The 26744-nt window shown below is 35.0% G+C and overlaps 1 protein-coding gene across 1 annotated transcript in view; it reads right to left on the reverse strand.

The window, feature by feature from the left end:
* RYR3 (ryanodine receptor 3) overlaps positions 1-26744 on the reverse strand; it is an 833777-nt gene that overhangs the window by 794943 nt on the left and 12090 nt on the right. The gene's annotated exons all lie outside the window — the stretch shown is intronic.

Genomic DNA, 26744 nt, shown 5'->3' on the forward strand with positions numbered 1-26744 from the left:
CTGTATCATACAGTTTACTGAAAGGTGTAAAGAACATAATATCTCATTGTGCTCATTGTTTGTTGACTTTTAAAAAATGTTTGCTGCTAAAGGACAAATTGCCTCCCTCTCAAAGGTTTCCTTCTAACAAGGTAATGTCAAAATAATACAATACACCTTGAAAGATAGAATAACAAAGATATATTTGTTTAACAAACTTCTTTCCAATAAGATCAGTGAGGTATAATAGGGAAAGGGAAAGTTTTCCAAAGGGTTTTGTCACAGTCATGTAGGAAGTCCAGCCCAGAATACAAATTGAAAAGTGATTTTCTCTTTTCTGTTCTTTGCCTCTTTGTCTCATCTCTTTGTGTCTTAATCACTGAGTGAGCATTGTTTCAGTCAAAAGAGACCTGTTAAAGACCTTAGCTCAAAAAGGTCAAGGTGTCCCACTGCAACCAGGGCCATCTTCAGTCATCCTGATCCATAACTGACCAGATGATTCCAGAGGAGAAAGTGAGGCTGGTGACATTACATACCTATCCCCTCCTCTCCACCTAAATATAATTCATTCACTTGCATGTCATGGTAACACCTCCCAGACATCATGGTCTTCTTTGAGAATGAAGGAGAAACAATAGCTAGTCTGACATATTTTATTGATATTTTAGTGTTTCCAGAAAATTACAGAGTCTGCTAAATGATATTTGTAATCGCATTGGTAGTCTCTCTCTCTCTCTCTCTCTCTCTCTCTCTCTCTCTCTCTCTCTCTCTCTCTCTCTCTCAAAAAAAAAAGTTGTGCTTAACCATTCACTGTAAAATTCAAGTAGATAATGAATAAACTATTCTTGAGACTCAGTTTCCATTAGCACTGAGGAGAGAATGATATGGAAAGGATAATGAAAATGAAAAACATGCCAAATATCACTTGTTACTGGAGGTGTTTAGTCTAGAGAAATGAAGGTGAGGGTAAAGGGTAGGGGAAGGAAAAGGCATAAACAAGTAACAGCTTCAAGTCTGTGGACAGTTGCCATTTGGAAGGATTAAAGATTCTTTGATGAGTACTAAGTGGCAGGACCAAATGGTGAAAATTAAAGGTAGAGATTTCGGCTTGATAAAAGGGAGGGGGGAAATTTCTAACAATTACAGTTGACGAAAAATATTATACAATGGGCTGGCTGCCTCCTTTGAGTAGTGACTTCTCCATCACCGCAAGTATTGCAAAGGCTGAAGGTAAGGACTATGTCTTATTCATCTTTGTAATTGCCTCAGTACCTGACACTATAACTTGAGTATATTAAACTCGCCATAAATATTTTTGAATGAATAAATAAATGAATAAATGAACCCCCAAGGTTAAGTTCAGCTTTCACCAATCTCCAGGTATATATTTTTTTCATGCTTCACAGGTTAGCAAATTGAAGTACTGTCATTTTCTGGTGAAAGATGGGAGCTGTCAATTCCTAGCTTTATCACTGCCAGGCTGTGTGACTCAGACTACTTGTCATTATAATTCAGATTACTCAACTAAGAAGTAGCTATCAAATTTTGCCTAACAGGGGGTATTAATAGATTTAACCAAATGATTGCTATAAAAATGTTAAAATTAAAGGTGGAGGGGTTGGTGGTTAAACTATTATGTCTTTTTATTCATGGAAATATACCCCATGGCTCTGGAATATTATGAACAATATTTTAAAGAAATGAATATTACATATTAAAAGGAATATATACATATATGTAGATGTTTCTATCTATCCTCTTTATTGTCAATTGATCTGTCTATCTTACGTATTTGGCTAGGAGACCTTTCTTCATGCTAATCCAAGCATGAAGGAGAATTAGAAAGATCACTCAATTTATATTATTGGGTTCAAATTTTAACTTTATCATATATGATCTTGTCTGACTTTGGGAAAATCACTTCAGTTCTTTGGGCCTTAAATTCCTTCTTTATAAAATGAGTAAGGTGGATTATTATTATGATCCTCCATTGATCAAGAGAATCCCTGACCTTCTAGTCACCCACACTCAAAATCTATGTCATTAATGATACCTCCATCTCTCACTGTGTCATTAATGATACCTCCATCTCTCACATCCTACATTATCAGAAAGGTGCCAAATCTTATTTCTACTTCCACAAATTCTCTGACTCTCCTCCCTTCTCTCTGCTCATTTTGCTATCCATTTAAATTCAGGTTCTAATAACCTCTCAGTGCAACAGTGTCCTAGTTTATTTTCCTATCTCAGATCTGTCACTGCTCCAAAATATAATTCACATAGCCACCAACATGCTTTCTCCCCCCTCACCCAAGGTGTAGGCATGACTATGTCACCTTTCTCATTTACATACTTGAAAAATTTCAATGATCTATTACTTCTAAGATCAAATATGAGTTTCTCTACTTAGGATTTAAAGCTTTTCACAAGCAGATCCTCTTCTATCTCTACTGTTTTCATATTACTCTCTTATATACACTCTATGGTACATGAAAATTGACAGTCTTGCAGTTCTTCACACAAGTCATGCCTACTCCCATCTCTCTGCTGGAATATACTCCCTCCTTACCATCATATCTTAGAATCCTTTGGTTCCTTCAATACTCAGCCCAAAAGTTTGTTACCTTATACATGTGATCTGTCATGGTCTCAACTGCTTCTAAGGCAACAAAGGCAACTTATAAGAGGTTTGTATACACTTTTTATCTGAGCATGATGAATTTATTGGTGAAAGTAGCAATTACCAACAATTACTGCTCCTCAGTAAAGAAAAACACCCCAAAGTGAGGCAAATTAACTTTTTATGTTTTTTTTTTTCCTGGGAAGCACAGAACAAAGAATAGGATTCATCACAGATAGAAAACGATATGATTGGTTGCAAGGTCAGAAACCTCATAGACAGCAAAATTGGACATTGTACATTTGGGGCTAGCCACAACCTTTCCTTCCATTCTGCTGTCAAAAAAATAATGATCATTGGAGTTCATCTTCTTGGTTTATTTTATTTTACTTTTTTGGTTTGTTTTTTAGGTTGTACTTGTAGAATTATGTTTAACATATTTACATATTAGCTATGTTGTAAAAGAAGCATTAGAACTAAAGGGGAAAAGAACTATGTGAAAGAAAGAAAAACATAAAAAAAGTTATAAAAGGTGAACATGGTATGCTTTACTCTGTATTCAGACTCCATAGTTTTTTATCTGAATGAGGATGGCATTTTCCTTAACAGGCCTTTCAGGATTGTCCTTGATCATTGAGCTAAGAGGAACTGTATCAACCATAGTTGATCAACTCACAATGTGTACACTGTTCTCCTGGTTCTGCTCACTTCACTCAGCATCAGTTGATATAGGTCTTTCCAGGCTTTTCTGAAGCCTAACTACTCATGATTCCTTACAGAACGATAACATATACCATAACTTGTCTATCCATTTCCCAGTTGATTTGGCATCCTCTCAATTTCCAAAAAGAGCTATTATAAATATTTTTGTACATATAGCTCCTTTCCCCTTTCTAATGATCTCTTTGGGGAATAGATCTAGGATTGATATTGCTGGATCAAAGGGTATGCATAATTTTATTGCCCTTTGGGCATAGTTTCAAATTCTTCTCCAGAATGAGTTTGTAAACATTTAAGTTGTGTATGGTTTCTCATCATTTAAAACATAAGCATCTTGAGGGGAAGGTTCCTTCCTTTTTTTGTTTTTGTAATCCCAGTAATAGCATAGTATCCTACACATAATAAACACTCAATAAATATCTATTGTTTAATTTATCATCTAGTTCTATGGCTGTAAAATATCTTTAGTTCTGTCAGAAATAGTGATAAGGTAATAAGGTACAACTTTGAAAACCTACTTCTGAATCCAGTTTCTGGTAGTATTAGCATGCTGAGAGACTATAGTATACTACTTGAACAGGAGAAAATAATTGTCTTTTACATGGGAATCTCATAACTCTCAAATACAAGACAGGCTTTTTGAATCTGCATCAATAAAATTTAAAAGTCCTTAGGGTACAGGTAAACACAACCAATACCCAAATACATTTACATATACTGTTTATCTAGGTTCAGTCAAATATTCTCTTTCAGAAAATAATTGAAGAACTGGGAGTACTTCAGCTATCAATTCATCACTGTTGTTTCTTTGCTCTTCAAGAGTTCTGGTAGTCAGCACCACTTATGATTAAAAACCTTCTGGTGATAAGCCTCTCTCATCTTAGCTAGGCTGATTCTTCAACAATTGGTATAAAGTCTTTAACTGAAGCTTTTTTCTGCTTTATTAAGACCTTCCTGAGCTTTTGTTCCATTAGCAAAGACTGTAAGGGTCATCTCCACACCACAAAAATACATCCAAATGGAACCTCCTAGATTCAAAGGACAACCCTTGAAATTTCTGAAGGGTTCCCTCACTAGTTATCTCTTTCCTGGGATAAATCACCTCATTTTGTGGATGAGGGAACTGAGTCACAAAAGAAATGATATGAATTGCCTGAAGTCAAATATCACATATTTGGAATTAGAATATGGTCATACATTCCATTCTCCTCAGTAAAAACCAGAAGCCCAGTGAGGTTGAAGACTTATCTAGTTAGCAGGACAGTTAGGATTAGAATTCAGTTTTTCAAAGGGAAAAACTTTCCTATTACATCTGATGAAACTGCACATTTAAAATAAGTCCTGTTGTTTTTTGTCCTTCATTCTTGAAAAGTACCATAGCATTAGGGATGCAATTCCATGACTTGCAAGTGAGTTTGATTTAAGTGATGGGGTATTGTGCAAAGTCACCAGTCTCACTTTCTCCTCTTGACCCATCTGGGTCCAGTAGCCAGAAATGGATCAGGATGACTGGAGATGAAACTGGGCACAGTGGAATCACAATGTAAAGTTTAATCACTGAAATCTGACAATACATTTGGAGCTTTATCATCCCAAAATACTCTGGCTTTCCTTGATTGATCAAGAATAGGTTCCATTGGGTTACTGTTGGGTCTGGATTTGCTCAGATTGAATGCAAATAGCTGTTATTTCTGTTGTGACCAAAAACCCTGACAATCTTCCCTCCTGGACTGATTTTTTTTGACTATGCAAAAGAGGCAATTCTTTGCTTCATTTCTTTCTTACTTGCCTAAATCACTGAATGGGAATTGCTTCAGTCAACCTGAGACCAGTTAAAGACCTTTGCTAAAAAAGATTATGGTCTGTATCTAGGGTGATCTGTCATCTGGATCCATATATGGCCACTTGACCCAGATAACTTTGGAGGAGAAAGTAAGGTTGTTGACTTTGTAATGTAAACCCTATGGTGTTGGCAAAAGGGACAGATATCCCTGATTCGGGCATAGCATCAAAGGCCTTGGGCTGTGACTGGCTGGCAGAATATAATGTGGTCAGCTTTATGTAGTTGCCCTTAAGAGGTATAGAAATAGCCCTCTTTTACATAACAAAATAATAGAGATTTAAAGTTCTTCCTCTAGCCCTGCAGGAGACCTGAAATTTCCTTTTTATTCGCCCTTTGAATTAGCACATTAAAGGTCTTTATTAAAATTGAAGTACTTATTTGAGGATCTAAATTAATCTTTAACATCTAGTTTTATATTTGTAGATATAGACTAGTGCTTTGAGGAAAGAAGGCACAGATTAGTTAAGTGTTGATTGGGATAGAAGGAAAGTTTGAATCCCTGTTCATTATTATGACATAGGCCGGAATGGCCTTGGATTGAAAAGGAACTGGATGAATGTAGGAAAAGAAAGGAACAGAATGAATTTTAATTTTGTTATCCAGGTCTCTTTCTTGATTGGACCTGGATAACAAAATTAAAATTCAGCTTTGTAGAAGACCTGCTCTGGTTTTGGATTAATGGCATAAAGACACATTTAACAATAATAGTAGGTTACAATTTTATATATATAAAGATATAAATCTATAGCTATAGCTATACATACACACACACATACACACACACACACACACACACACACACACACACACACACACACAAACATATCCTTTCAGGTTTGATCCTTCCAGCAAGGGGTGACTATTGTAGTACTCAGTATTACAGAGTAAGAGGATGGAGAGAATAAAAGATTTAACCAAGGTCACACAGTTAGTAAGAATAAGGTTTGCCTTGTAGAATATAAATTTCTTAAGGACAGAAACTATTTTTCCATGTTTATGGTTATATTTCTAAGACAGAATATTTAATAAAAGACACTTATAAAAGACTTGTTACATTGAATTTTCATTCTTTGTCCTACAAGTAGAACAAGAAATTAAATTTTTTGACTTCATATCTAGACCTTTTTCTAATTTTAATTGCTTCCCTTCTAATCAATAGATGGAGACAAACATTGATTCAAAAATAAAGTTCCAGAATCTAAGGATGAGGTCAGGATATATCAATCTCTGAAAATGAACTTACCAGTCATCAACGCACTGTGGATAGGGGTTATTGTAAACCAATCCTATTTGGAGAAAGTTGATTCATGAAATTAAGGTGCTAGGATCAATTTTCCATAAGACATACTTAATAATGTATTATTAGACAATTATTATGTGAGATAATATAAAGACCAAAGCTTTGTGGTAACTGATGAGAAGTATTGAAAAGGGAGATTAAGAAGAATGCTAATGTAACCCTGACTCTCTCCAAGAAGGAGAACATAACCAACACTTGTTCTTTAGACAAAAAATCACTCAAATGGATAGCATATTAGTCTCTATTTTTCCTGATTTTTTAAACTAATAAGCATCCTTTAGATCTATATTAATCTCTCTTGTGTCCCTAATGCCAAGAAGGAGAACAGTGGACAGATAGTGCTGGTTTTCAGGCTGGGTATGACCAAAATTCTAAATTAATACATTGCCATTTTGGATTATAATTTGGTTTTTACTTTTGTTAACCCTAGAGAAACAGGAAAAACAAGTTCCTGAATTTGAAAACATGAAGATCATGTTGTAGATGATAAAAAGTCAGCATTAGAGGCATACTATGAAGCTAGGGATACTAAAACATTGTTGATGAAACTATAATTGGTACAACCATTTTACAAAATAATTTGAAATTAGATATGAAAATTCAAGAAACAATTCATAATTCACATTCAGATTACTGGACATGTGCCCCAAAGAAGTCAAAGATTGAAAGGTTCTATATGTAACAAAATCTTAATTGTTATCATAATTTGTGATAGTAAAAAAAAAAAAAAACAGGGCATGGGGCCATGATAGCCGAATGGAGGCAGGCTCTCCCCTAAACCACTTCAAATACTTTAAATAATGACTCCAACCAAATTATAGCAGGACATAACCCATAAAAAGACTGAGTTAAACAATTTTCCAGCCCATGAAAACTTATAAGATCTGCAGGAAAGTCTGTTGTATTGGAGTTAGAAAGGGCCCACATCTCAGCCTGGGTCATACTGGAGTGAACTGGCTCCATCCATCCATCCAGGAACAGCCCATGGGGCTCCTGAGCCCCTGTTGAAACCTAGGTCCATGGAAGCAGAGGCAGTTTCCAAACCTCCTAGCCCATGGATTACCAAGGATAATTGAGAAGCTTAGCAGGAAAACTGCCATACCAGTGTGAGAACAGAGTGCAGTTCAGCATAGGGCTCAGTGCAGACTCAGCCTGGGAACCAGGAGCAGGCTTGGGGAGTCACCTGGCAGGAAGTTGTCCAGTAGAGGTTATCCCTGAGGCAAGACTCTATTGCTTTGCTCATTCTCAGATCCAGGTCTCAGGAAAAGAAGCCTTATTGCCATAGTGGAGCAGGCATCTCCTCATAACTCCAGGGTAGAAAGGAGTACTTGTGGTCATCCACAGACCAAAGCACAGGCCAGGAGGGTAGCCAAAGCCTCTCATAAGACCTTGGAGTAATTGAGGTCCCTGGGAGTATCTCTGAAAAGAGTTGCAAAACCTGAAAGTGCATCCTTCACTCTGAGAGCAGAGCCCCACTTTAACAAAGAATTACAATCAAGTCATTGACTGTGGAAATGAGTAAATAACAGAAGAAAAAAATCAAACCATAGAAAATTACTTTGATCCTATGGAGGATCATAATACACACTAAGAAGAAAACAAAGTCAAAGCTTCTGTACGCAAAGCATCCAAGAAAAATTAATTGGTCTCAGCCTATGGAAGAGCTCAAAAAAATTTTGAAGATCAAGTAAGGGAGGTAGAAGAAAAATTGGGAAGAGAAATGAGAGCAATGTGAGAAAATCATGAAAATCAAGCCAGCAGCTTGGTGAAGGAATTACAAAAAAAAAATTACTGAAGAAAATGACATCTTAAAAACCAGTTTGGTTCAAATGGAAAAAAGTAGTCCAAAAGTTCAATGAGGAAGGAAAAAAGCCTTTGAAAGCAGAATTGACCAGATGGAAAAGGAGATACAAAAGGTCTCTGAAGAAAATAATTCTTTAAAATATAGAATTGGAGCTAAGGGAAGCTTATGACTGTGAGAAATCAAGAAACACTAAATCAAAAGCAAAAGAATGAAAAACTAGAAGAAAATGTGGAATTTCTCATTGGAAAAACAACTGACCTGGAAAAAAAAGAACCAGGAGAGAATTTTAACATTAATGGACTACCTGAAAATCACTATTCCCCCCCAACCAAAAATTTTTTCAGGAAATAATCCAAGAAAATTGCCCTGATATTCAAGAGCAGAGGGTAAACTAGAAATTGAAAGACTCCACCAATCACCTCCTGAAAGAGATCCTCAAAAGAAAACTGCCAGGAATATTATAGTCAAATTTCAGAACTCCCAAGTCAAGGAGAAACTATTACAAGCATCCAGAAAGAAACAATTCAAATACCATGGAGCTATTGTCAAGATAACACAAAATTCAGCAGCTTCTACAATAAAGACTCATAGGTTTTGGAATATGTTATTCCAGAAGGCAAAAGGGCTTTGATTACCACTAAGAATCAAGTACCCAGCAAAACTGAGCATACTCTTTCAGGGGAAAAGATGGCTTTTCAATGAAATAGAGTACTTTCAAACTTTCCTAATGAAATGACCAGAGCTGAACAGAAAGTCTGATCTTCAAGTAAAAGGACTCAGGTGAAGCATAGAAAGGATGGATAGGAAAAGCAAATTATGAGGGATTTAATGATGTTGAACTGCTTGTATTCCTGAATGGGAAGATGATACTGACAACTGATAGGAACTTTTTCATTTATTAGGGCAGTTAGAAGGAGCACATATAGACAAGACACAGGAGGGAGTAGGATATAAAGGTATAACATATTAAAAATTTAGTGTTAATAACATATTAAAAAGATGATGAGAAAGGAATGCACTGGAGATGAGGAAAGGAGAGGTAGAATGGGGTAAGTTATTTTACAAAAAATAGGCAAGAAAAAGTTTTGCAATGGAGTGTAGGAGGGGGAAGGTAAGAGGGAGTACATGAGCCTTTACTTTCATTGGAAGTGGTTCCAAGAGGAAATAATATATACACTTACTTAGTTATAAAAATCTATCTTATCCTAGAGGAAATAGGAATGGAAAGGGATGGGAGAAAAGAGATGGGGGGGGGAGGAAAGGGCAGGGTTATAGGTGATGGAGAGGGATATATACAAAAGGAGAGAGAGAGAGAGAGAGAATAGAATAAATGGGGGGGTGGGGAATAGGATGGAGGGAAATACAACTAGCATTAGCAAAAGTGGGAAAAAATATTGAAGCAATTTCTCTGATGGACTTGTGATAAAGAATGCTATCCACCCTCCCCCCCAAAAAAGAGCTGATGGTGTCTGAATACAGACTGAAACATACTATTCCCCCATTATTTTATTTTTCTTGAGGGTTCTGTTTCTTTGTCTGTGGGTGGATTATGCTTCCTTTTTCAATATGACTATTGTAGTAATGTGCTTCATGGTTACAGATTTTTAACCTACAACAAGTAACTGGCTTGCTCAATACAGGGAGTGGGTTGGGAGGAAGGGAGAGAATTTGGAACTCAAGGTTTTGGAAATAAATGTTGAGCTTTTGCATGTAGGTGGGGTAAAAAAAATGTAAAAATTTTAATTAAAAAAAAAGCTAGAACCAGAGTAGGTGCCCATAAATTGGAGAATGGTAAAAAAACCCAAAACAAAACAAAAACATGAATATTATGTGAATATAATGGACTATTATTACATTTTATGAAATGATAAGTATAAGGAATTTAGAGAAACATAGGAAGATGTTTATAAAGGGAATCAGAGTAAGGAAGAAAGAAAGCAATCTTGATCTAGAGGAGAGTTGTCAAACATGCATCCCATAGCTCATTTGTGTTCTCTTAAATGTGCCCTGAATCAGATTAAGATATAATTCCTATCTCAATAAAATGTATTTGTGTATTAATAAAACATTAATAGAAAACCATGTATAGTTTCTAAGTCAATATGCAGCCCACAGGTATTTCTATGTATGATTTCATTGTCCTTGTTTCTATTTGAGTTTGACATTACTAATCTAGAGAATAGAGAATGAAATATATTCAGTAGTTTGGATGGGCCCTAGAAGTGTGGAATATTCTGCTTTGTTGATTAGTTTTGCTTAACTGTCTTTTGTTATTACAAGGGGAAAATATATTTAAAAAGTTGAAAGCAAATCTGAAAATAACTGTGCCATTACATAGTTGTAACTCTTCTGAAAGAATGAAATAAATTTTATGACCCTTAAAGATCAAGATAATATGTGCTATTATTTTCTTGAGAATGACAGAAAGAACAATGGAGAAAAAGATGAAATAGAGGAGAGGAAAAAGAAACTAGAAAAATAAAGGAAAAAAGAGAAGAGAAGGAGAAAAGGAAAACAACAGTGCACATTTAAACTTAATTGATGGATCAGTTAAGTCTGAATTGCTTAAAAGGGTCCAATGTGATTGAGATATCCAAACAGAAATATTTGACTGGAACCTAAAACTCCAGATAGCATCACAACTCCATATCTGTAAGCAAGTTGATGAGTTTAATTATTCTGGCATCTTTTTAGGCTAAAAAAGATATTTCTTAAAATCAATGTAACATTTGTAAGTGGAGAAGCTGCAAAAAAATAATAAGCTCTTAGTATAAGCAAGGAGGTATTATCCGGTCATTCATTTTGCTGACATCATCTGGGTCAGTGACTGGAGAGGAGCTGCTTTTGCAGACATGCAAATTAACAGAAGACCTTGGGCCAGAAAGAAACTGGGCCTTAAAGAAATTAGGCTAGAGGTATGTGATGATTTCACTAAAAACTGAAGCTATGACTCATGATACCTTCAGGCACAGTAAGGGTAAAAAGGGCTAGGGACAGTTTTCCAGGCAGGTAAAGACTTTTATGTGGGTTGATGGATTTGGTGAATGTCTTTATTGTGATACACTACAAAGTAGTGAAGTGAAAGCATACCTGAAGAACTGTGTTCAAATCCATGTTCTCTAGTTGCTGGGTCCTAGCTATGCAATTTTGGGCAAGTCATTTAGATACTCTGTGATTCAGTATCCTAATATATAAAATGAGGAAAATAATGTTTTTTTAAAAAATATATTTATTTATTTTTCCAACTACATATAATGGTAGTTTTTAATAATCATTTTTTATTTTTTTACATTTTTTATATTTTTCTCCTTCCCTTCCCTCTCCTGCCTCCCCTTTCCCCCTGAACTCTTCATAAAATTGAAGGTAGTAAGTTTTCCTCTACATTTAAATACCACAGCTCCTTCTCTGGTTATGAATGGTATTTTCCATCACGAGACTTTTAGAATTGTCTTTGATTATTATACTGCTGAAATGTGCAAGTCCATCATATTTGATCATCACAGAATGTTACTGTTAGTATGTATAATGTGATTCTGATTCTGCTCACTTCACTCTGCATCAATTCATGTAAGTCTTTCCTGGCTCTTCTGAAGTTCCATCCCTCATGATTTCTTATAGAACAATAGTATTCTATCACATTCATATACCACAACTTGTTCAGTCATTTCTCATTTGCTGGTGCATGCCCTCAATTTTCAATTCTTTGCCACTATGAAAAAAAGCTGGTATAAATATTTTGTAATATGGGTTTTTTACATTGGGTTGTGATCTTTGGGATACAGAAGCAAAGGGCAGACATAGTTTTATTGACCTTTGGGCATAATTCCAGATTGCTCTCCAGAAAAAAAGATGGTTCGGTTCATAACCCCAGGAATAATGCATTAATATCCCAGTTTTCCCACATTTTGATCATTTTCCTGTTTAGTCATCTTGATTGATCTAATAAGTGTGAGGTGGTACCTCAGAGTTGTTTTTGTTTGTTTGTTTGGTTTTGCAAGGCAATTGAGTTAAGTGACTTGCCCCAAAATTACATAGCTAAGTAAGTATTAAGTGTCTGAGGCCAGTTTGAATTCAGGTCTTCCTGCTCTATCCACTATGTCAGCTAGGTGCCCCTCAGAGTTGTTTTCATTTGCATTTCTCTGATCAATAATGATTTAGAGCATTTTTTCATATTATTGTAGATATCTTTGATTTTTACATCTGAGAATTGCCTTTTCATATCCTTTGACCATTTATCAGTTGGGGCATAATTTGACTCAGTTCTCTGTATATTTTAGAACTGAGTCCTTTGTTATAACCACTAGTTGTAAAAATTGTTTTCCACCCTAACTGCCTTCCTTTTAATCCTGGTTGCATTGGTTCTATTTATTCAAAAACTTTTCAAATTAATGTAATTAAAATTATCCATTTCTATTTTATAATGTTCTCTATTTCTTCTTTGTTCACAAACTGTTACTGTTTCCATAGATCTGACAGGTAAACTATTCTTTATTATCCTAATTGGCTTATGCTATCACCTTTTATATCTAAATCTTGGACCCATTTAGACCTTACCTTAGTATAGGGTGTGAGATGTTGATCTAAGCCTGCTTTCTGCCATACTATCTTTCAGTTTTCGCAGCAGTTTTTTATCAGAGTGAGTTCCTGGAGAATAATAATACTTAAATGAACTATCTCACAAGCTAGTTGTAAAAAACATTCTTTGTAAAACTCAAAGCTATAATATATGCAAGGTGACCCAAAAGTTTTAATGCAATTTTCAGCTTTCTTTTGGAGAAAATATTTTAATAAATTATCTAATTCACTCTGTATTTAAAACAACTCTCATAATGCCTATGCAACAAATATTATCATCTCTGTTTTCCATAGCAAGAAAGATCAAAGAGATTAAGCGAGTTTCCTAACATACAAGTTACTGGGACAGAATTTAAAGTCATTTCTTTTGGTACATATTCAATACTAGCAACTACATAATAACATTCACATAATAAATCAATTAACAAGTATTTATTAAGTACCTACATTGGAATAATCTATAAGGCATATGAGATCCTTATGCTTGACCTTATGTTAAAAAGATAATAACACTTTATATATATATATATATATATGATTTTTTCAAGAGGTGAGATTCTTGCAATAATTTAATATTTAATTTGATTATTATTGAGGTTTAACTTCCATGCTTGATTGAAACAAGTAAAGACACTGAAATATAATAATTGCTGTCGCAGTTTTTTGGTTTGTCAAGCATAGTGATCTTAATAATAATCCTATGAGATAAAATATTATTAATCTCATTTTACAGATGAGAAAACAAAGGAATTGATAGATTAAGTGGCTTGCAGAAAGTCTTACCCAATCAGGAAGGAGCACAGTAAGGATTTCTTCCTCTATACCATAGATTCCTTTAACTGAATTGTGTATTGTTAAATGCTTGTGTGGTCACGACAAAAATAACTTTCAAATTGCATTTTAACTGTTTTTTTCCAGCTATATTATCCACAAAACCCTTCTGAAGAGCTATAACAAATTAACAGTGTCTTGATTTCTCTTCCCTGCTGCTACTAATATGGCATCCATATGGTAGAAGACAAGAATGGGAGACTCTTGATATCCACAAATTGGATTAGTGGATCCTTAAATAATGAAGAGTTAGCTGTAATTAAGCCACCCTAAATACACAATTGTATTCTAGAGGTTTCAGAGGAGTCACGAGATCCTTCGACTAGGGACAGACTCTTGATATGGGTATAGGAGGCAATAAAAGTTTAAGGAGAGAGGTGTAAAGGACTTTGCTAATGTTAACTTTTAACAGCCAGCTTCTAAAATAAGTTGTCTTTTATAGAACTGTAGTCATGCACTGGTAATCATTCTCTAGTCCCAACTTTGATTTCAGTCATATTAAACCAAATATCACTCACTTTGGCTCATGTTGATCTTAAGCCAAAATGCTTGGGTAATAATTGGCAGTTATAGGACAGTCTCAATTTATGGAGTGAGATTTGGGGGTGTGATGTACATAGTCTCCTGAATTTCACATTAGGTAGAGGTCCTATCTCCACTCTAAGATTTCTCTTAGATTATTTGTATATAATTTCTCAGATGAGTTATGTGGATAATTGCTCATCCTCTGCCCTTAAATATCTCTACCTGTCCTCAGAGTACCTCAGTACACAAATATGAGTTAGCATCTATTGAAGAGAAATTTCAGAATATTGGTATTCCTTATTCTAAATTCTATTGCTATTGTTGTTGAGTGGTTCAATGATGTTTGACTCTTCATGACCACTGAACCACAGCATGCCAGGTCCTTTTATCCAACACTATCTCTCAAGGTCTGACTAAGGTAATGTTCATTGTTTCCGTGACACTATCTACTCATTTCATGCTGTCATCCCCTTTACCTTTCACCTTCAATCTTTTCCAACATCAAGGTCTTTTCCAATGAGTCTCATTATGAGGCTTAAATATTTAAGTTTTAGATTCAGTATTTGTCCTTCTGACAAATAATCTGAAATAATTTCTTTAACTATTATCTGATTTTGATCTCCTTTCTATTCAAGGGATTTTCAGAATCAATTCTGAGGCACTCAGCTTTCCTTCTACAGAAATCAAATTTGCCAAAATTGGCAATCATAATTTTGGAATTTATAGGCTATCAGGCTAATGCACACCATAGTCTTGATAAATGTGCTTCTGTATCCTTTTAGCAAAAGAAAGAGATTAAAAAAGCCTAAGGGTAATGCAGAGATTCCTAAGAATCCTTCAAATTCTGAAATTAGGATTTTATTTATAATTTGATTTAGAGCTATTAAATATTGTAAAAAACCTAAGTAACAGCACATGGAGAACTGCCACAGACTAGGCCAATGATCCCATTGTCAGTTTGGGGTTATAATCTCTCTGTTTTATCAAATATGTAGTCTAAATGAAATTTAAATTAGTAGGCCAGGCCTTTGAATATTTCATCCCTAATTCTGGACAAACAAGTACCCCAGATCCTTGAAGGAGGGTAGGAGTTTGGTGTAGAGAGAATCCTATTGAGTTAACAATTTGGATAAAGTGTGTACAGGTGACTATATACATGTGGGGAAAACGTGGGTTATTCTTACCCCAAATTTACTATTTTCAGCTCTGCCAAAGATTTATCAAGGCTTGATTCTGTCTCTCTACCTATCTGTCTCTGTCTCTGTCTCTGTCTCTGTCTCTGTCTCTGTCTCTGTGTGTGTGTGTGTGTGTCTGTCTGTCTGTCTGTCTGTCTCACTCTGTTTCTCCTTATATTTCTGACTCTGTTTTTATACCATGTCTCCCTGTGTTGTTCAGGCTAAGCTTCAAAGACTACTTACCATCCTGATACTACTACTACTACTACTGATTGGTACTGGAGCTTTGACCTTCTCTGTAACCGAAACTTTGACCTTCTCTGTAGCCGAAACTCTGACAACCTGGAGATTCTCTTGCTCCCAGTGCAACTTAGCCTTAGCCGACCCTCAGTAAATACAAGCATAGAGACCACTCTTTCATATGTACGTGTGTTTATGTGTATGCACATATATGTACATGTGTGAATTTATCCATCTATATCATCTATATCTATATCTTTATCTATATCTATATCTAATCATATCTATCTATATCTCTCTCCTCCTAATCACTGCCTTATTGTGGTCAAGGGGCTTATGTAGCTCATTGAAACTATGGCTATATTATCCAAAACTTAAGGGTTCTGACAACAGGTAATCCACTTGAGAACAAAATGACAAACCACTTTAGTATCTTTGCCAAGAAAATCCAATGGAAGGTATTAAAATGTCAAAAGTTATGACATTGGGAGATGAATCCCTTAGCTTAGAAGGTAGAGGACAGAAAAGTCTAGTTTTCTATGGTCCGTGGGGTGATGAAAAAGTGAACAACAACAACAACAATGATGACAAAGATGACAACACTCATATACACACACATATACACACATATATACACATTCATATATGCATCTGTATTTATAAAGCTAAGTCCTTGCAAATCCAAATCTCTCATAGACAAAAGGTTTATAGTCAGTTTTATATCCACTGGCAACAACAATTATTTTCACTCTCCTTAAATAGCTGGTGCTTTGGCATATTAGCAATTGCAATACATTTACAGTGAACTAGTCTCATTAAATTCAATGCACCAAATATTTACTATTCATTCACTGTCACTGTGTGCAAAGTCCTATACTAGGCACTCAGGATACAAAAGACAAAGATAAAGTAATTTCATCTATTTTTCTCTCCTTTCATGCCTGAACACCTCAGAGAAAAACAATGTGGTAGAGTAGGAGGTAGAAAGAACTCTTAATCTAGAGTCAGAGGACATTCATTCAAATTCTACCTCTGAAGCTTATTACCTCAAAAACTTTGGAAAAGTCATTTAACCTCTTGAGATCTCAGTTTCCTCATATGTAAAATAACAAATTTGGATAAGATGGCATCTGAAGTACCTTCAAGTTCTGAACCATTCCTTTATGAACCTATAAATGTTCTATGGACTTCCCATGGTACTACTTGTAATCTTCTCTTTCTCTAAACTCTTTACAATTCTCTTTACAATATTAATAACAGAGCTTCAGCCCCAAATCTGGAAGAATATAGGACTGTAGAGAAAAAATTCCAATTAAGGTTATCCATAGATGTATTACCTAAATGCCTTCTCCCCAGAGAAATTCAAATCAACAGACTTGTATACTCCTTTGTGTCCTGGGTGAATGAAGAATCTCTATAATGTAAACCTGCTTTTAAAAGGTTCTACATATTTAAAAAAAATTTTAAAGACTTTTTTTTGGGATTAAATTGGCCCATATGCATCTAGATAAATAACCTCATTCATTTTAGATCCAAGTTAAAGTGAATAGCTGTTGGATTATGAGGATTCCCAATTTGAAAGGCAGAGAACTATGCATGGAAGGTGAAAGGGGCTTACTGAAGCCTATAATTGGTAATTCCTCCATGGGCTTTAAAATCTAGTGATGATCATTGTTCTTTTGATACTTATGATCATTATTTGATGTGGTAGGAGAAATCCGGCTCCTGAAATTGAAGCACCAAATGTATGGAGAACAAAGTATCTATGGAAAATTAGTGCTGTGGTAGGAGTGACTACTGTAAGACTTAGAGAAATATTAAACTAAATAATTTAGTGGCAGTTAATCAGGATATATATCCAGGTTAAAAAATTCCTGGAGTATAGTGTTAGGTTGGAGCCTGATAAGGTTGTTTAACCAACCTTGATAATATTTGCAATTATAAATGACACTAAATGTCCTTCTTGCTATTTGGAATGGGGTTGAGCTAGTAATAATAATAATTCTCATTTTCTCAACTTATTTCTAGCCTGAAGGTCTCAGGAAAGTGGATCACAGCTCAGTCAATTTGACTAAAAGTATAGCTTTCCATTATTAATGGGGAAGGACTTCCTTGAAAGGCACAGTCTGACAAGTGTGGTGGTATAGACTTGTAATCCCATCTAATGGAGCATATAAGGACTAGCAGATCTCTTAATTTTGGGTGTTCTAAACTGCAATGGGTTATAGCAATTAGGTTCAGTTCAAAATAAGTCCTCTGGTATAGAGATATCATACCAGATATCATAAGGAGGGATGAATGTATTCAGGTTGGAAATAGAACAGGTCAAAGTTCTTATGTTGATCAGTAGTAGAATGGAGTACATAAGTAGCTCCTGGCCTTTTAAGACTAGGTGAGTTTAGAAGAACTAATATTTTTAAAAGATCAAAAATTCTTTAAAATATAAAAAGGCCTATTTTTTAAGAAAAGGAATGAAGAAAAAAAAGGAAAATGGACACCCCTACTGAGTTTTAGATCCATTATAGAGCTTAAAATATAAAAGGACCTATCTTACCTCCAGTTATAATCAGTGCCATGTATTGGAGATGAGAAGTTGGACTAAGGAGCAGATCTACAACTAGAAAAAGTGGAAATGACTTAAAAACAACTCCATCTCGTTTTTTTTCCTTCTCAAAGTCAGATATCATCAGGTTTGTTTTTACTCTTTTTTTAGTGACTAAATGGAAGACCCTGTTGAGCTTAAAGCAGTTATCCAAGACTCTGAATTATCCATAGACTTAGAGCTGGAAGAGACCTCACAAATCATTTTAGGGGATTTAAGCCTCTCATTTGACAGATAAGAAAATAATGAGTTTCAGAAACTCTTTAATCCACTTCCATTTAATTTTGGAGAAATACTTATATGTCCCAGATCTTTAGAACTAATACTAAGGATTATATACTCAATTTACAGAAATCATTTCGATGAATACATACAGTTGTATTAAGTTAGGAAATTTTACTAAAGTCTGTTTGCTTGTTAGCTCTTATTATATTTCTTCCACCCTCTTTCTTGAAAACAAAAAGTCCTAATTTAACAGCGTTTCCACTTCTAAGTAGCCTATCATCTATTTTTGAAAAGATCCTGAGGTAAAGGCACTACTGATCTATAATGCTTAATGGTGTAGGAAATGAAGTCCCATAGTTTGAAGTTGAGCTGGTAATACTAGAAAAGTTCATGGGCTCCAATATTTAGTAACCCAAATATTGGATCTTTAGTGGTTTGTGGGTGAATCTTGATTTGGAGGAACACATAAAGAGTAGGTACTAGGTCTCTTTTCCAAGCTTCCCTATGTCTGTTGAAGGCATTACCAAGCTCCCAGTCTCTAAGAAATCTTGGAATTATGCTAGACTCCTCACTTTCCTCAGACAACTAGGGGTCAAATCTTTCAGTTTCCACCTTGATAAAATATTTTTAATGTTCCAGTGCTTTCTCTCCATTCACCATAGTCCAAGCCCTCATCATCTCTCAACCAGTTTACTGTACCAGCCTCTGGATTGATGTCCTTGTCTCAAATATCTCCTCATTCCAGTCTATCCTGAACAATGATGCTAATAGTGATTTTCCTTAAGCCCAGTTCTATGTGACTTTTTCATTCAATTAATTCATTGGCTTTCTATTCCTTCTAGGATCAAATATGAACTCTTGTGTGTGGCTTTGAAAGCCCTAATCTAGCCTCCACCTAGCTTTCCAATCTTATTAAGACATTCTTTATCTCATACAAACTGTTCATTCTCTATTCCTTATTCTCTATTACATCTTCCTTTCCTTGCTTTTGCAGTCATTCCTGTCCCTCCTTACTTCCACCTCATAGAATTCCTCTCTTTCATTAAATTGTAGCTCAAGTATCATCTTTTGTATAAAATCTTCTTGATCCCTATTCTCTTGGTGGCCTCCCTCCCAAAATACTTTGTATTTAACTTCTTTGTATAAATTTGCATTCATTTATATTTATACTATATGTGTGTATGTGTGTATATACATGTATATATGCACACCTATGGCATAAACATACTTGTGTTTCCCAGTAGGCTGTAAGCTGCTTGCTAGATGATATTATTTTATTTTTATTACTCATATTCCCAGTGCCTAGTTCAGGATCTGACCTAGTAGGTGCTTTATAAATACTTATTAATTGACCAATAATTATTTGAGGAACCATGAGAAGAGAGCCCTAACAAATGTTACACCTGATGCCACAGTCTTCCCACAGTAAAAAAAAAAAAAAAGAGTATTATTAGACTTTAGAGAATCATGAGACCAATGAAAGCTTCTTTTTTTTTGCAAGTCAGTGGGGTTAAGTGACTTGCCCAAGGTCACACAGCTAGGTGATTATTAAGTGTCTGAGACTGGATTTGAACTTAGTTCCTCCTGACTCCAGGGCCAGTGCTCTATCCACTGCACCACCTAGCTGTCCCCCGCTAGTGTCTCAGACAATGAGATTGGGGTTCCTGCAATTAATTGTCCTCTCCTTCTTCTCAGCTCCACCTTTATGAGAACCTATCTCTAATTTTATCATGGAAGTTGATAGAAAACATACACACACACCCATACCTGCACTAAAACTGAATTTACCCATGGTACTCAACTTCCTACTTAGAATTCTGCAGTGGAGTCATTTACCATGGAGAAAGGCCTAAGGATCTTGGCATGGTAATACTTCAATAGGCCTGCCAGCTTTTACCGTTTACTCTGGGGAGCCTACACAAGGTCTGCTGGTAAACTCGTGGCTTTGTGGGTCATTTGCACTGTCATGTGAATTCTGGAGGTGAAAGTCCATGCAGGATTTTAGCATGAGTCACATACCAATAAGATGGTCAGAAACTAAAGGAAAGTGTCAGACAGAGCCATTCTGTCTGTCATCACCCATCATCAGCAGGGAGATCATGACCACATTCCCACCATTCACTCTAAGCATGACTTGGGACAACAGCCCAGGCTTCATGAGGCTGGAAGAATCAAGCATGAAAACATGGGTAGCCAAAGTGTTCCATGTGATTAATGACTACAAGGAGCAGGTGGGTGAGCTATTTAGATTCTTTTTAAATAACTGGACTAAAAAAATGGAGTAAAATATAATGGAGTCACATCTCTGCAGTGGAAAGAACTCTAAATTTGGAGTCAGAGGACCTAGGTTTGAATACTGGATTTACAGCTTACTACCTGTATGTTCGTAAGCAATGTGTCCCTGGACAAATCAACTATCTTTCTTAGATCTCAGTTTTTTCATTTGTAAAACAAAGAGACTTATAGAACTTATGATCTTTAAGGTCTCATCTAGCTCTAGATCTATGATACTATAAATAATGTTATCCTGTCACATTCGAAAGTTGATAAAAATAATACTATTTAGTGGCACAATTTTATTTCTTCAAAGCATGACCCTTTTTTAAGGCTCATGAGGACAAGATAAAAAAGGAAAGGAGGTACTCATGTTCCCTATATATATATATACATACATACATACACACACACACACACACACACACACACATATGAGAGAACTGAAGCATGGACAGAAAACCTTGTCTTCCTAGGGTTTCTTGTTCCTAAGCTTACATGTGAATTCCTTATAAGAGTAGTAGTAAGAGTAAAGAATTTATCCAAGTGAGAAGAAAACCAGGCCAGTGAAAATCATTGCCAGTAACAGGTCAAATTATTAGTAACTTTGTTACTTACCATTACTACTGAAAAATTTTTGGCAAATAATCAAATAGAATAATAAAATTACAATAATAAAGACCAAAAAATATTATTGTTATTAGTAAAGTAACTTTAAAATACTATACACAGAGCTCTCTTCTAATTACTTATGTAACCAGGGGCAAATTACTTGAAGTCTCTGTACTTTAGCTTCCTCATCTACAAAATAAGGAGGTTGGATTAAGTCAGGTATTCTTAATCCTTTTTTGTGATACAGAACTCTTTGGTCCTTGGAGAGACCTCTGGAATAGTCTATGGGCTCCTTTGTCAGAATATTTTTAATGTTTAAAATAAAATACATAGGATTACAAAGAAAATAATTATATTTAAATACAATTGTCAAATTTTTTTAAAGTTTAAAGATGCCAGGTTTAGAACCACTGGATTAGATAGAGATCATCCCTGAGATTTCTTCCAGCTCTTAATCCCATGATCCTGTGAAAATGATTTGCTTAAGGTCAGTTTGAAGACAGGACTAAAATTTAATCTCATATTCTTGTCACCAACCAGGATCAGTCTATTGTTTGTCCAATCCTCCCTCTTCCTTTTTCTAAACATATTTCCAGGAATCAGAAGCTATAGAAAACTAAGGATTTTTGATTTTAGAAATATGAAGAGGGAGGAGACTATTCTAGTGACCTACAAAAGTTATGATCTTTATGACTTTTCAAGATCAATTTGATAAACTACATGCCACAAAATGTAGGTGGGTCTCCTTGTGAAAGGATAATGTAAAAATGGAAAGAAATCCTTCCTACTGACCCCTTGGCTTATCATGGAAAATTGTGCCCAAATGTTTAAATGTAATTTTACTTGTAAAGCTGGTTAAAGAAAACATATAGGCAAAGCATATTTTAAAATGTATTATAAAGTGACCTTTATTAAAATTATATGCTATTGGACAGGATAGAAAAAGCAATCAGTACAATAGACTATATCATTGTTTTCCACAAAAACCTTGATGTCCTCAAACTGATCAAGGCTGGACCTGGGAGTCTGGATAATGAGAACTTGGGGGGAAGCAGATACCAAACAATTACATAGACACTGACTAAACATATTTCCTCACCATACTACCTACATTCTGGCCACTAATACTGTGCCCATAGCCTCTTAGGCTCAATCTTAGACTCTGCCTTTGGGTCCTCTAACTGTCATAACTAAGCTTTTTTGCCTTTTCTTCCCATCTAAGATATTTCCCAGATGAGAATTTGTGCAGTTGAACATATCCTATAATCCTCATTAGATTGTAAGCATTTTGAGTATAGAATCTGTCAAGCTTTAGCACTTAGCATAGTGCTAAATAAATAGTCTATATCTGTCTGTCTCAGTCTGTTTTGGTCTCTCTCTCTCTCTCTCTCTCTCTCTCTCTCTCTCTCTCCCTCTCCCCTTCTTTCTCTGTCTATAATCTCTCATTCCTATAGACAACTGTCTGGTTATCAACACAGAAGTGTTGATTTACATCAGTAGAGGGATTTTCCTGACTTAAAATTTCTCTGTATCAATAAAGTTACAGTCCTAATTCCTCTCCCCTATTTAGTAATATTAACAGCAACACAATATGGACAGACATATAGAAGAAAGAAGAGTTTGTAAGGAGATAGAAGCAAACGTAATGTTTTCTAATGATGATATATATATACATATGTGCATATATATTTAAATGATGTAAATAACAGGTTTATTATTTCATGCACAATCATTTTTGTTCTTGCTATTGTAGTTGAATGCCTTGTTTTTGTTGACAGTTGCTAACTTTAGAATAAAAACATATGTGGTACTAAGGAAAACTGTTAACAGTGAGACCGTGGATATCAGAGAACAAAACAAGAAGACAAAACAAAACAGAAAAATGGCAGTATATAGTCAATAGGAATATAGTATGATGGGATGATTGGCCAATGGGGATGTAGTCCTTTGATCACAAATACAGTGCTGTCTGGTGCCATCTCATAAAGTGACGAAGGGAGTCTGCTTTTAGAAATATGTTTTGGTGTGTTAGGGACTCTGTCCCTCTATTTCATGAAAAGCACAAGTATTCTGTAACTATTTCTAATTGTAAAGAAGCTCCATCTTTTTCTCTTTACTGGTAGTGATCAAGGGAAGAACTACTGTAACCCTCCAGGTACCCATAGTCTACCTTCTCCACTTTGACTGATACCTGGCCATGAAGAGAAGGCATTTTTGTTTCTTTGCTTCCTTTTGTTTGTTCTCCCCTGTTCTTAGGTGAATGAGTATCATAATGGAACAGACCAGGCTGTGACTTTGTGAGCATCAAAAGGTCAGAAGGCAAGCCCTGTTCCAGTGATGGGAGTCCATTGCAGAGATTGACATAGCCATTGCAGTCATTCTATGTGAGAAGATAAGACAGCCCTTCATGATCTAATTCAACAAAGAATCTATCCAGTAGCATGTCCTACAAGAAAAGTGTGACATTTCCAACAGCTAGGACACACCCAAAAGTGACCTTAGTAGGATTAATGTTTTCTAGCAACTACTTTAAGTTTTAGCTCACTCTTCTCAGGGAACTGGGAGATAAAAGAGAAAATGTGTCCTGATTTAGGGGAATGTTCTTATACTTCTAGTTTTGCTATATCTTCTCAATAAATATCTCTTCACAAAAACTAATTGGTATTGTTTATCAAAATATCAATTGGTAAAATAATACTGGGGAGAAACTAAATGAAACTGTAAAACTATAGCAATAATCACTGGTGATAAGTGAAAATTACTAGAATGGGAGTTTGACAGTTGATAGCATTCTAAAGTGGATAGCATTAGAAAGTTGATAATATTAGAAAATTGATAGCATTAGAAAGTTACCCACAAACCCTTAGGATTACCCCTAGAGTTGTGAAAAGAGATGGAACAGTAGTCAAAGCCCAAAGATAGTGATTCAAATTAGGAGAATAAATTGGGAAAATAAATCCAGACTATTTCTATTAGTCATGTATTTGACTTATTATTTGTACCTATCTTTAACACAACACAATTCCATGTCATTAACTGTCAGATTAGTCTTGTTATAAGTTTTGAGGAATATAATGTGTAATACCAATATTTCTATCTTCAATTAAATTCAATAAGTATAAGTATTATGGAAGGCACAAGGATTCAATAAAACATGGTATTTGTCCTCAGAGAACATAAAATTTTTGCTCATTCAAAGTGATCCTCTGCTTATAACTCTAAAAATAGAAGGGAAGTGGCTGTATTCAGTATCCAGCAATATGTAGAAATGTTCTACTTCCTTAGGAACAAACTTTCAAGTCTCTCTTATTTAGATAAATCTAACTTTTAATTTCTTAGTGAGAAGCAGTAAGAATCATTACTACTATACCAGACTTGAAATGGGGAGGCCTCGTTCTAAATGATGCACCAAAAACTATATTATCAGGAGCAAAACTTAACCTTGCAAAACCTCAGTCTCCTCCTTTGGAAGACTCTACTATCTCAAAGAATTCTATGGAAACTGCTTTGTATACTTTAAAACCTATATAAATGTAGATTGTTATATTATGTTATATTATAGATGACTTTCTCACCTATTCAGTTGCATATTCTGAATAACAATGTAGAGACTACAGAATATGATCCAAAAACATCTCTCCTCCCAACCTACAGATCATATGTATAAAAACTACATGAAATCACCACTCTTAAAGAACCATCACAAGAAGAAACTCAAGTTTTAAGTAGGTTAAGGCACTAAGTTCTCTGGGAAGGAGAATATTTTTAAATAAAAAGATTAATTAGTATGATTAACTCATCAATATCCCACACCGCTAACAGAGAGACCTTGGGAGAAAAAGGAACAGTGGTTAATTCAAATGCAAATATTTCATACAAAAGCAATATATTTGAAAGGGAGAAGGATCAGTGAGGTCATTATGGAAAACTGGAAGTAAGATGAAACTCGATGCTAATTATAGTGATTTTTTTCCTTATTTTATTTGTTAATAGGAATAGCTTTTTTAATATACCAAGACAAAAACTTAATGTAGAGCTATACTTAATGTAGTGCTATATTTCATAAAAAGAAGTGTAATCATGAAAAATAGAAAGCAAACCTAAACCTAGGGAAAGAAAAAAACTAAAACACTGGGGCTACACTAAATGGAATACTCACTCTCACCATAAAGAGTAACACATACAAGCATTATGGAGTGCTTGCAACTATGCAAATAAATATATACAAATATAGATATGGATCAATCTATACATATAATCTTAAGGATTAAAAGACATACTATCAGTTATTGAAAAGTTGCTATTTGTGACTAAATGTATTTTGTTATAAAGTTAATTTTAAAAACACCCAGACAAAAAGGTAATTACAGTGGACTCACCCTGCCAGATTTTAAAATATTCTGAAAATTAGCACATATAATAATGCTATATGATATTGAATTGAATAGAAAAAAGGTGAATGAAGATGATGATGATAATAGTGTTTACCATCCAAAGTTAGTTAGTTATGGCTTAAAATAGCCATAAATGTTAACTCAGTGCAGTATTCATAAAGGAAACTTAGATTGTCCTTGCTATCCTTGTCTGATTAGCTCTTATGTTTAGAAAAAAACCCCAGTTTTCTTTAAAAAGTTGCCCTTTTGAAGAGTATATTTAACAACTTATTCTATTAATTTTATCATGGAATATCTCTGATATCTGCTCTTTTGTCTTCATAAAGTAACATCCTTGTTAACTGTCTTTTGGGATTATGCCTGAGAAATAGAAAGAAGATATGACCATTGTACTCACATAAACCTCTTCTGTTTATCTGGCTCCCAAGTGACATTTGCCTTCCATTTTCCTGACCATTCAGTTGTCCACAGACAGTTAAAAGTCAAGGGTTTCTTCTCATTCCTTCCCCTCATTTTTCCCAAACAAGCTCCAGAGAATATCTTATATTTGATTATCTTCTGATATGTGATACATAGCATCTGAGGTCCCCTTAAGACATGACCCCAGAAAGATTTAAAGTATGTGGTGGTTCAACATTCATTCAAATCACTTCCACTGATACATTTAATTTACAGTCAGAGAGAATGTTAGCTTAAAGCAAAACGTATTTAATCAAATAAGTAACTAGTTGAGAAAACCAAATCTCTGCCTTAGGATCAACATTTCTATAAAAATGGTGCTATCCATTTATACCATAAAATGCAAAACAAATGACAAAACTTCCCTTATGTACACTGGAGTAAATTCTTTCAGTCACTTGCAGGGCTGACAGGAAAGTTAACCTAGTTAAAACAATATGGCACTCCCAAAGAGAGATAAGAACTAGCTTGTGATAGGTAAGTCAAACAAATACCACCACCTTGAATACCATCTCCCTCAAAACCCAAATAAAATTAGCTCTGGTACCTGAACACAAGAACCTTGG

This window comes from Macrotis lagotis, chromosome 4 (assembly GCF_037893015.1).
Source record: "Macrotis lagotis isolate mMagLag1 chromosome 4, bilby.v1.9.chrom.fasta, whole genome shotgun sequence".
Classification (NCBI taxonomy): Eukaryota; Metazoa; Chordata; class Mammalia; order Peramelemorphia; family Peramelidae; genus Macrotis; species Macrotis lagotis.